A 12958-nucleotide genomic window follows, 5' to 3' on the forward strand; every position below is an offset into this window, starting at 1 on the left:
GTGGTTTCCTTTCATTAAATAAATACTCTGCTAAATAGCTCTTGAAATGCTCTTCCTTCTTCCCCAACGCCATGCCTTTCGCGCTTTTGTATCATAAGTAATGTACCTCTCCGCGAAATAGTCCTCCGCCGTCACATACAGTGCCGCTTACAACATCAAAAACAACAATAATCTTCACTTTTACTATTTCACTTACTTGACTTTCACTCATTCGTCCTCACAAAATTAAAAAAAAATCTCCAATTGACCCCCTAAATTTCCTAAAATTGGTCCGACGATACGGCACTTAATCCTTTAGAAATGTACTAAAACTTTTTGCAACGTACTGGTAAGACACTAATTAAAGTTATAGCCACGAAATAAAAATATGCACACACCTCCTGTATATTGTGAAACAAATAATGGCGAAGGGTGTAGATGCCCGACACCCATATACATAGTACTTGCTTTAGGTTAGTTAAATTTAAACAAGTTTCGTTTACAAATGATCAAATGAACTCCTGGGAAGGTTGTAGAACACAGGTCCCCCATATAGGTTAATAGTTAGTTTTCTTTTTATGTACGAAAGTATAATATTTAATTCACACACCGGTAGTATTGCCGATCGAGCATTAGCAAGCGAAGGCGTGTTAGAGCCCCGCAGGGCACGTTGTCTTCTGTCTTTATTACAGATAAATCTGAAATTTAGACCTGTGTTCTAGAACCCTGAATTCTTTCATGGTGTAAAGATTATTACTTTAACACATTTAGGCCCTTGTACTTCGAAAACTAATAAAATTCGTGCTAGTGCATATATGGGGGGTCAGTTTATTTTACACTCTTGTCAAATAAAAGTTAGTTAAAGCTGTTCTAGAACACAGGCCACTCATTATAAACTCATGGAAAGGTTGCAATTGTGGTTCGCTTGTCTTACGCAGGAGCGTTGACCAATAGGACCTGTGCCTTTCTGTATGAGAGGACTATGAGAATTCCAAAGAAGGTGCTAAACCAAGTGAAACTTGAGTGGAAGGGGAGGATGGAGAGAGTATTGCCCTCCTGTTGCAGCAACCCTTAATGGGAAGGTTCTAGATCACTGGTCCGCAACACCGTCACAAATTGCAGTTCGTGCAATCTTTGTTGAAACAGTGTAACTTTACCTTTTGGACCTTTAATTTCTACTGTTTTGATATGAGTTTTTTTTTCTTGGAATTTTGAATTTCAACATAATGGTGAGTTGCTACAATGGTGTATCTTCATGAATAACCGAGATATACATTTAAAAAATATACGTTGGCGCCATTTCTTTAACTTATGTCTGGAGACAGGTAAAATCCTTGGATCTTTCCGTAAGAGTTCTGGCTTGACAACAGTTAAAATTAGGTTCGTTTGCTTTACTAATCGTAATACACAGTTTCTTGTGATGCGAAATATGGGATTTACGCTCTTGTATTTAACAACGCAAGGACTGTTACAAGATATACGTGATGGTAAACGCTGACAATAAGCTGCAAACTTAAGGTTTAAAAAATTATATCTTATTTGTTAATAAAGGTACCACATAGTGGCAACTCACACGTTATGTGGAGGGTTCAAATTAAGATTTTCAAGTAAAAAAAAACTCAAAACTGTAAAAATTATAGGTCAAAAAGGTCCCGTTGAAACTCTCACAGCCCTGGTAAAACTATAGAACTCCTCTAGTTCTACCATGAAGGAAATCCATGAAATACCCTGTTTTCAAAATGTAGGTTCCATCCCAGTGCCATCAGGTTTAGAAATTAGGGTTCAGTTTACCAGACGGTGTAACTGTACCAAAATTCTGCTTATAATATTTTTCGTATAAACGCAAATTCTGCGTTAGAGCGTGATGTGACGTTCGTCTGAATTCGTACACTTTGTGCAGTGTATGCTTCTTGTTGATTGTGCTGCCGCCTAGTGGTGTTAAAAGACAGGATAGAAGAAGAGGAAGAGGAAAGTTATGAGAGGACAACTAGTTTTTCGTTGTGTTGTGTTGGTGTGTGTGAATGTGAGTGACTCAGCTATTTTGCTGATCACTACAATATCTCGTCCTCAAACGTTTTTTTAAGTGGAATATTAGTTACCTTGTAATTTAGACATCTATCACTGTCTTCGAATATGTAGAAATTATTAACGAAAACAGTATTATTAACTTGAACATTTTGGCAATTCTTATGCAACTCATTATCAAAACAAATTAGCCCCAAGTGGTATTTTATAACAACGAGGGGGCGTGTTGGAGACTAAAAAAGAAAACAAAAAGGACTTGGAAGGTGGTACTAAAACGCAACGGACATGTAGTAAACGACCAACACAAAATATTTCAAAACTAGTCAACTCCTGATCGAAAACCACGACATAATGTCATCAATGTGTTCACTTGCAATAACTGTCTGCTAAATTCTCAACATTGGAAGAAAGGACGATCTTGGTGAGTGGATTAGACGGATAAATAGTGTTCCAACCTAAAATGTGAACACGTCTTTCACCAAGCCATGGCGGACAATATAATGAAGTGAGTAATAAAGTGCACTTACAAACTCGTTACGTAAACGGGGCGAACAATGTAAGGGAAAGATTGTTTATCTCAGGTACGTTTATTCATTTTAAATAAATGGCACAATAAGATATAAATTTGTCAGTTTTTCTTTTACAGATTGCATGACGTAATAAGAAGGTGATTGTTGGATAACCTGCGCACGGTTCTTGAAAGTAGGCGATGCTCTCGTCTATTTTCGTAATACGTCTTAGATCTTCACCCAGGTGGTTCCCGTCCGAATCTGGACCGTAACGGTGAGGTGTATCGCACCTTCCTTAAGCGATCGTCGTGGGGACGAATTTTCCGTACCCGTGAATAAAATAGTGCAAAGCTGTATTATTTGCGGGCAGGGAATAGGGAGTTCTTCGCGGAGGCCGGTTAGGGACGGTGTGCACTCCGCAGCGCAATGCTGCTAGAACCCCGGAACCGTAATAGAATGACCGAGCCCTTCACTGGGACCAGAGTCTCAATTGAAAAGGTACACGGATCGAACCCTTCACCGTAATAGAATGGCTCCCGATATCACAGGGACAAACACGGAACGAACCAAGGACCATTAATAGAATGGCGTTTCCCTCCAGGGACGGATCAATTAATAATTATTCACGTTTTTATTAATTGATTCGTAACGGATGTAACATCTGGGAGAAGATCTGGGTGTAGTATTTGACAGGTTGTATTTCTCATGATATGCTATATGCGCTAACTTGAAGATATTATTGGTGTTTGTTGTGTTTGTATATTTGTAATTGGTAATCATGGCAGAAAGTAAAAATATAAGCTTGCAAACTTTGCTTGAAGCTATTAATAAAGTTCATGATACTGTAAATGACACCAAACAACTAATACAATCACTTAATGGTACTGTTAGCAATACTAAAGAACAAATGCAATCACTTAATGGTACTTTTAATGACACTAAGCAATCATTTATTGGTGTTGTGAATGATATCAAACAGCGACTTAATGAGACAAACAGTGAAATTCACCAACAAGTAGAAAAATGTCATAACAAAATTAACCAACAGTTAGAAAAATGTTTTGACGGTATTACAATTGGACTATCAACATTACGAGAATCCTCTGTTGAATTGAAAAAGAGCTTAGAAAGAAGTGTAGACAATTCAATCGTGCGGGCTCAGATAGTGTTAAGCGATTTTCCATACAGTTAAATGATAAGTTTGAGTCACAAGAGAAAGAAAGTAATCAAGTAAATAGTGTTGAAGTTACTAGTACTTGCACAGGTAAAGAATATGCGAACACTCCTAGTCTAGCTATTGACGAAAGTTCTTGTTGTCAGATTGCTGTAGCAGACACACCTAGTCTGAAAATAGTTGAAAAGCGACAGGTAAGAGAAAATTGTGTATTGTGTGAAGGGTTGAATAACATTCATGAGCTGTGTGCATACCGTTTGGCGAAGAACAGTACTAATGTCGTCGTTTATTGTAATGAAATTCGAGGCAAAGAGACCTCAATGCGCGTTGGTAGCTTGTTATCGCAAACACTTGAAAGTGTGTTGGGTAGTGTACCGCTTAGTAAATTAGAATGTATTCCCGTCCGCACTAGTTGCTTTTACTTTGTTAATGTAACGATGGTCAAACTAGGTCATGTTGAAAGTAATCTGCACTGTTGTGAGTTAGTAGTCAGTCAAGTACAAGTTAAGCCGCTTAAACGAATAACTTTCTTTGTACTCGTATGCACGATGTCCGTACATTCAAATATCAAAGATAATGGTTCTGTGTTCAGTAAGTTTCCCAATTGTAGTAATAACTGTGTCTCATGGAAAGAAAAAAGCCAAGTTTGTTGTGAAATTTTTAGTAGCGTAAAGCATATGTGCAGTAAACTTGTCGAAAAGCGCACTCATTTATTAGCTTATAGTAAAAAGAGCGAGAAAAACAAACGAAAGTTGCATAAAGTTCGTAAGAAAGTGAAGAAATTGTTCCGCTTGTTGCATAACTTTCATAAATTTTCAAACAAGGTCCTGCGTTCCAATCTTAAAAGTAGATTTGAATACCATCGTAGTGTAATGATAGAACATGGTACACGCAAAAATGATTCTGCTTATGTTTCTGAATTGTCTTCCGAAAGCTGTGGTACGAATGACAGTAATTTGAAATCTAGCGATCATAGTAGATCATTAAGTATTGAATCAGCTGTTGAATTAGGTGCAAACTGCAGATCATTTGTAAACGGTAAGAATTGTAAAGTTTTTCAGAAAATGTCCGTTAGGTTATTGAATAAATCACATGCACTGGTGAGAACCAAAAGTAAATGTAAATGCAACACGAAATGTAGGTCAAAAATGCTTGGCAATGAAAAACCGTATGTTAATCGCGTCAGTACAATGAAAAAACCCAAACATGCAGGTGCGTCAAAAAACCGATCTAAAATGAAAAGTAAAATTAGTGATCGATCAAAATTTCGAAAAACGCTAGTAAAGCGTGTTAAAAGTCTTCGAAAAAATAGAAAAAATTGTGAAGATTGTGGTACGGTTCAAAAGTTAGTGAATCAATCTTCTAGCATGAATCAGTGTTTTACTTCACAACTTGGTATGCGATCCAAGTATCGACGCAGTGTTGCCATAATGAATAAAAAATTAAAAGATGCGAAATTTCATGCTAATAAAGTAAAATTCAAGCAGTTTAGTGTGTTAAAATGTAAAAGAAAAAGCAATATTTTGTGCAATGTTGCCATCTGCAGTGGTGAAAAACAAAGTGCATGTATAAATACGGTGTGTTCTAAAAGTAAAGCTGTAATTAGAAACCACTTAATAATTTGTGATTTTACGTACACTATGTTTTGGCAAATGAAACCGTACAATATTACTTCTAAGTTAGAGCAACCAAAAGTAGGCGTAGGTTAAATACATGGTTACCTTCTGCCGGATTGTTTATTTGTAATATACAATATTCGCAATGATTTTGGAATTGTAGAAAATTGAAAATTCTTTTGTAATCGTCGTCATATAGAGATACATACCATAAATTGTTATTTTGTTAAACTATTCTGTGTGTAGTAGTTTAGGTGTCAGCCCTGCTAGTCTTCATTTGAATGTAAAAGCGAATTATTCTGTGTTGAAGCATTTTGGCATTGTAACAAACGAAAGCTATGATGAAAGTGAACCTGTAAATTGGGAAAATAAACTCATAATGGCTGACTACCGTAGAAGTGAAAAAGTTAGGAAAAGAAACGAGAAATATAATGCGTCCCAAGAAAGAAAATATAAAATAAAAGAAAACGATTTGGTATTTTTGTTGCAATCACATTTGAGTTCGGCAGTAGACAAAAAAATCCGCAAGTTTTTCATGCTTTACAAAGGTCCACTGTTTTGTAAAAATAAAATTTCAGACAAAGTTTTTGAGCTTGTAGATCCTTTAACTGGAGAATCTTGTGGCGTACATTCTATTGATCGTATGAGAGTGTGGAGACCCACTCAAAAAACTAGGAACATCTGGTTAGAATTAGCTAAGAAACATATACATGAAAGAGAATTTGATTTTGTGAGAGAAAATAGTGAAAAAACTGATTCTTGTGAACCAGAAACTTCAGTAAATGTAAATTCTTTGAATATAACGAAAGTTAGTTTGTCTGTTTTCAACGAGAGCGAAAGTAATAAGTTTAATGTTCAGTTGTTGTTGAAAGAACTATTGAAATGTGATACATATTTGCAATATTTAAACGACAAGCTAGATTGTCGGTATCGTACTCTTGTGTTAGCTTTAAATCATTTGCTGAATCCTAAGCTAAACAGACGTGACATGTAAAAAAAAAAAGAAAAAAACTCGTTTACATGAATAATTGTTTTGTCTTGTTGATGCTTTGTGATAAGTCATCAAGGCTAACTGTAAAATTTTAAAACACCTTATGTACGAGGTGAATTGTATAGCATTCATGTGTTATTAAGAATATGAACGATGATATGCTCTGATGTAGTCAGAGTAAGAGTAAGTTTTTATGTGTCAGTGGAACACTGTGACACGAGAATTGAATTATGAATGGCAACCTCCCCCCCCCCTTTCATTTATTTTTAACCTTTGGGTACATTTTTCTATGTTGCTTTATATTCCTACCTCACTAGAAGGTCTTGTTGCCATTCCAAAGGGGTGGGATGATAATATAAATGTATAATGGGGAAGGGAGACTTAAAAACTTAAGTGGATAGGCGCTTACTAGCGTAAAAGTGTGGCAGACTTACTTCTATCCGGCCTCACTCTTATTGTTACAGTACAATAGAGTGGTAATAAATTTGTTTCATGTAGTTATTTGTTTAAATGATGTGTAACCTATGTATTTGTGAATAACAATTTTGTTTTTGTAACTTTTTGTCAGAATAGCTTGAGAAACGCAAGTATGTTTTGTCATTTATGCAATTTAAATATCATGTGTGTAGAATAAGTTTGTTCATTTACTTTCGTGAAATATTGAAGTATATTATTCAAATAATATTTGTTTTATCTGTTTGTTGAAAAGTTGAGTTATCCATGATAATTATTTGTTCGTGTTCTATAGTTTTCGTATAATATCGTAAAGTAAGTAATGTGAATATTTTACTTCTAAATAATGCCATGATTTCATATAATGTTTGTGTTAATTTTCAATGGTAAGAGCGCATATAGCAATATAGTAATTTGTATATTAAAGGTATATCATGAGAATTATTTGAATATTAATTGTGAGTCATGCACTTATAAATGTTTAATTTAGTAGCAGTGCCGAATGTAAAAAAAAAAAAAAAAAAAGAACATTAAAGACTTTACATATTAAAGCCCCATGAAACTATTATGTAAGAGTATAAATGCCCCACGCGTTTGTCGTTTTTCTACGTTAAATGAAACTTAATGAAACTTTTTCATCTGATGAAGTGTAACTCGGCGAAAGTTCTTATAAACTTCATTGTGAACTAATGCTCGTCTTCACTTTGGAACAGTGGTGAGTGTTGAAGTGGAATTACAGTCAGGGTTCTTGAACGTTTACCATTATCCAATGGCGCACGTACATTCCTTTCGACCGCCAATGTAACTGTACCAAAATTCTGCTTATAATATTTTTCGTATAAACGCAAATTCTGCGTTAGAGCGTGATGTGACGTTCGTCTGAATTCGTACACTTTGTGCAGTGTATGCTTCTTGTTGATTGTGCTGCCGCCTAGTGGTGTTAAAAGACAGGATAGAAGAAGAGGAAGAGGAAAGTTATGAGAGGACAACTAGTTTTTCGTTGTGTTGTGTTGGTGTGTGTGAATGTGAGTGACTCAGCTATTTTGCTGATCACTACAATATCTCGTCCTCAAACGTTTTTTTAAGTGGAATATTAGTTACCTTGTAATTTAGACATCTATCACTGTCTTCGAATATGTAGAAATTATTAACGAAAACAGTATTATTAACTTGAACATTTTGGCAATTCTTATGCAACTCATTATCAAAACAAATTAGCCCCAAGTGGTATTTTATAACAACGAGGGGGCGTGTTGGAGACTAAAAAAGAAAACAAAAAGGACTTGGAAGGTGGTACTAAAACGCAACGGACATGTAGTAAACGACCAACACAAAATATTTCAAAACTAGTCAACTCCTGATCGAAAACCACGACATAATGTCATCAATGTGTTCACTTGCAATAACTGTCTGCTAAATTCTCAACATTGGAAGAAAGGACGATCTTGGTGAGTGGATTAGACGGATAAATAGTGTTCCAACCTAAAATGTGAACACGTCTTTCACCAAGCCATGGCGGACAATATAATGAAGTGAGTAATAAAGTGCACTTACAAACTCGTTACGTAAACGGGGCGAACAATGTAAGGGAAAGATTGTTTATCTCAGGTACGTTTATTCATTTTAAATAAATGGCACAATAAGATATAAATTTGTCAGTTTTTCTTTTACAGATTGCATGACGTAATAAGAAGGTGATTGTTGGATAACCTGCGCACGGTTCTTGAAAGTAGGCGATGCTCTCGTCTATTTTCGTAATACGTCTTAGATCTTCACCCAGGTGGTTCCCGTCCGAATCTGGACCGTAACGGTGAGGTGTATCGCACCTTCCTTAAGCGATCGTCGTGGGGACGAATTTTCCGTACCCGTGAATAAAATAGTGCAAAGCTGTATTATTTGCGGGCAGGGAATAGGGAGTTCTTCGCGGAGGCCGGTTAGGGACGGTGTGCACTCCGCAGCGCAATGCTGCTAGAACCCCGGAACCGTAATAACGGTCCACCAGATAGAAAATTTCGTAAAACTTTAATTTCACTTGCATATGTACACAGATAGCGACTCATCCGGACACGAGTGCAGATTTTATGTAGCCATGAAAATGTCAGACAAGAATGATTTTTATATTACTGGATTGGCCTTGAAAAGTGCAATTCACAGCAGTCAATTCCGGACAGCAAATGTCTGGAATACAGACATGCGTATCGGGCTAACAATATACAAATTAGTGGTTTTTCGTCAGCAGGCAACAGTGTCTAGATGACGAACATTACCTTTCAACATCCGTTATGTATACATCAGTGGATGCATTGTGAAGTGGGTTTCATCATAGTCGGATACTTAGCGCGTTTGCCTTTAGTGCGCGTGGTCGCGGGTTGGATTCCCGCTGGGAGCTCATCATGAATAGAGTGTTTCGGAACCCACTTTAAACTGTAGATCCATGTCTGGTATGGTCCATGCTGCGGAAAAAGGACGTTAAACTTATACCAATTTTAATTTGATTGTAAAGCGTAATGTTTAGCACAATTGCGCAGGGTTTGAAAACACCTTTTTTTTTAAAAAAAAAAAAAAGCCCAACCCACTTAGGCCCAAATGGGTTTTTTCCGGGTTTCATTGGTAGATGGTCGTAACAGCATTTGTGTCACTTTAAATTCTGGTGTCAGAATGCTTTTTTTCTTTCTTTCTGTTTACAGGTTCTCGCTGTAACACTGTGGCTCCACTCGCGTCAACAGTCATGATCAGAATACTTCAAGTACCGAGGTGATACAACACCGAGTGTTAAAAGCAGTCACACATCCGGTGCACTTTCACCAGGAGAATCAGGTATGAAAGGTTATTTATTTTTGTGTTCATAGCACTTTTGATAAATGTTAACTTCCTTCCGATATTGTGTTCTTTCAATTTAAATTAACAGAGCTCAAAATATCCTCTAAGTTGGTCATCACAATTGCGCTACTTCTACCGGAGCTTCTAATTTGTTTAGAATTCCATATTTGCGATTTGGTGAGTGATTATACAGTTTCTCTTTTGAATAGTGAGCATATTCAGTTTGCAATTATCCTTTTCTTCTCATCTAGTGCGTACAATAAATGCATGAAGCACCGGAATTTTCGCCTAGGGTGCGACTGAACGTATTACGCATAAAACTAACTAGTGATTGCATTTAAAAAGAAAAAAAAATCGGCTCTTTGACATGGTCATCATCGGTTATCTGTTTAAGAAAGATACATAGGAAAAGCGTTAATGAATGGTTAAAACACGCTGGAGAGGAAACATTAAGATGAGATTTAATCCACTTGAGATCACCACAGTATAAAATCCTTAATTCTGTTCGTGATTTTTTATTCCCCCAGCGTGTTTTAAACGTACAAAGTAGTATTACTTATATATCCATTTTCAACAGATGATGACAATGTCAAACAGCCTAAATTGCTTTTGTTTAGTTTTTACATTGCTATCTGTAGTTACCTTTATATTTTTATTTAAAACATAGTACGTTCAATGACACCGTAAGCGAAAAACGATGCTTCGTGCATGTATTGCAGACACAAGATAAAAACTTTTTCTAAAATTTTATTTTTTATTCTTTTTTTTTAACATTGAGGTGAGTAGTGATTGGTATATTATCACCCGCTCTGAGTTGGAGTGTTTCGTATTGTTTTCAAATTGTAACATTTTTTTTCAGGAGCATACGTTCCATTATACGCGCTTAAATACAATGGGCCTTATGCAGAATCGTTCAGACGCGTGATTAGTGCCATACTAAAGGGTTCAACTAGCATATGTTTCCTGCATTAGTCACACCTTTAGTATGAATTTAATCACTCGTCAAAACGACTCTTCATAAGGCCCAATATAATTTCTACCATTTTTAGCCAATAGCATTTCTGGTGTTATTTTGTCTGAAAAGCTCACTGGAAAGAGAACGAAAACAAAAATGAATACTAGAAAGTGATCATCTTTTACAGTTAGTCAATACGAATATTTTACAGTGCGCCATTTTTGCTCCACTTTTGTACTTCTAAATCAAATTCTCCGCATTTTCCAGATGTCGCTGCAAACTTCCCAGGATATAATGTCAGAACTAGGGATGGGACTTGGGTATTTACCCACTGGGTAGGTAAATAAAAATTGGGTAAATACCCGGTAAATACCGAAATTTTATTTACCTACCCCAAAAATGGGTATTTATTACAAACTTCAAGATTACATAATAAGAAGACATAGTGGGCTCTAAAATAGCAGAATAAAATCTTCCAGATAGAAATGTGGTTAAAGAAAGATGAAAACCTGCAACACTGGAAACTCATAATATATATCTGGTAAAATTGCTTCAAACCATTCCTTTCCTAATTCAGTTCAGTACTGGTACTGATTTGAGACTTAAAAGTAGACGTGTCTCTTTTCTTACTTGAATTCCTAAGTTTTCTTCTATTCAGGGAGAGAGAAAAACTGAAAATGGTTAGAAAGAAAAGTAATGTTTGGAGCGCATATAATGTACGAAGTGGTAAATCAGTAAACTGCAAGTAATGTGATAGAAAGTATAAGCATGCATATGTAAATGAAATGTCAGATCATGTGTATACATATTTTAAGTATCCTAAAAGTCTAAAGAAAACAATTTTAATAGGTTTACAAGGAAGAAGTTTGTCTGATTGTTGGCAAAATACTGGGACAGAACAAATGAATGAAAGTGTATAACCTACGTCAAGTTGTAGTAACAATAAAAGCATTGATGACTCTTTAGTGAAGAGGGTGTCTTATAATTTCATATATGAAGATTCCTCCACCAATGTACAAAGTTAATCTAGTAGCATTATCACTTTTATGGATAAAATGACACCTGATGAAAACCTAAGTAACCTTTATATGCATACCGTAACACATGTAAGTTAATGAGTTAATTAGTTCACACACACATCGCATATCAAGTTACGTTTTGAGTTAAGCGATAATGGAGTAGTTTGCTGGCTTGCAGTGTCTATAAGTTGTCTCAAAGTTCAGATAAAAATTGCAAATGGCAAAGGATAGTTAACTACTTATGTAATAAATTCAACAATTAATTTCTTATATATGACATTGCATTTACCCTAGCACAGCGCAAGTGTTTTCTATTAATGTACACGTAATTTTATTTCTTATAATTCAAGGACTTGCCATATGACCTTGTAAAAGAGTCAAAAAACGATGGCTGAAAAGGGGTTGGTAAAACAATTTAGAAGTATTTTCAAATAGCTTATAGTTTGCAAAATAATGGCCACATGGTCAAATAATTTAAAAATTTTAGGGACAACTTGATGCTAAGTTTAATGAAATGTAAACACAACAAGATTGGAAGTATGTAAATCTTCAATGTGACGTTTGGAGTAATGTTCCTAATGAGAGAATAATCAACTTTAATATTACAAACTCCCATCCAATATTTGTTCATTTTATCAACACGGAAGGTAACCGTCACAATGCTGAGTGCATTAGAGATAAGTATTTTATGTCATTGAAAAATGCGACCCCAGCAAGTTCTTTGTTAATTTTTTGTGATGGTGCAGCAAATATGCAGAAGGGTTTTTCTCTTGTCCAAGAAAAGTATATCCATTTGCAACCATTGTCACGTAAAACATACACGTTGAACCTTGTCTGCAGTGATATTTTGAAGTTTTCTCCAATTTCCTCACTTATGGCAAATGTTGTAGACGATATTAAAATAGTTAAAAATACTCAGAAATTGAATGCCTTTTCATGCAATTAACAATGAGAAAAACATTCACACTTCTCTTACTCTTCCATGCAAAACCCGCTGAGGAAGCTTTTTACAATCTCTTGAAAGTCTGAAAGCTACAAAATCACTTCACATAATCTAGCTGTTCATGAAACCACTGCAAAATATATAGCATTTATCAAAGACCACAAAGCAAGGTTGCTTGAATATGAGGTTTTCTGGGTGACAGTTGAAAAGCTAATATATGTTCTTAAGTCAGTAGTGTCCTGAATGAATATATTAGAATCTGATGAATGTAACATACACCGAGTTTTTCCTGCTGTCAAAGAAATCGAAGAACAATTAAGAAAGGCTGTACCCGAATTCCCATTGTTCAAAGCATAAGAAACAAATATTCTTAATAATTTCGAAAGGTTACGAAATAGTTACAGCACTTCAGCTGATTCACCACACCAGAGCCATCCATCATCACAGGGGTTTGACTTGACTCCAGAACAACAT

General features: G+C 35.7%; 1 long non-coding RNA gene across 1 annotated transcript; it reads left to right on the plus strand.

Annotated features, from left to right (window-relative positions):
• The first annotated feature begins 1668 nt into the window (after positions 1 to 1668).
• Positions 1669 to 11989, plus strand: LOC145690914 (uncharacterized). Its single transcript, XR_014132300.1, has 3 exons — positions 1669 to 8355; positions 9435 to 9564; positions 10790 to 11989. It is a non-coding gene; the product is annotated as an uncharacterized LOC145690914 (long non-coding RNA).
• The last annotated feature ends 969 nt before the right edge of the window (positions 11990 to 12958 follow it).

The sequence above is a fragment of the Thermobia domestica genome, chromosome 7 (assembly GCF_964235325.1).
Source record: "Thermobia domestica chromosome 7, izTheDome1.hap1.1, whole genome shotgun sequence".
Taxonomy (NCBI): Eukaryota; Metazoa; Arthropoda; class Insecta; order Zygentoma; family Lepismatidae; genus Thermobia; species Thermobia domestica.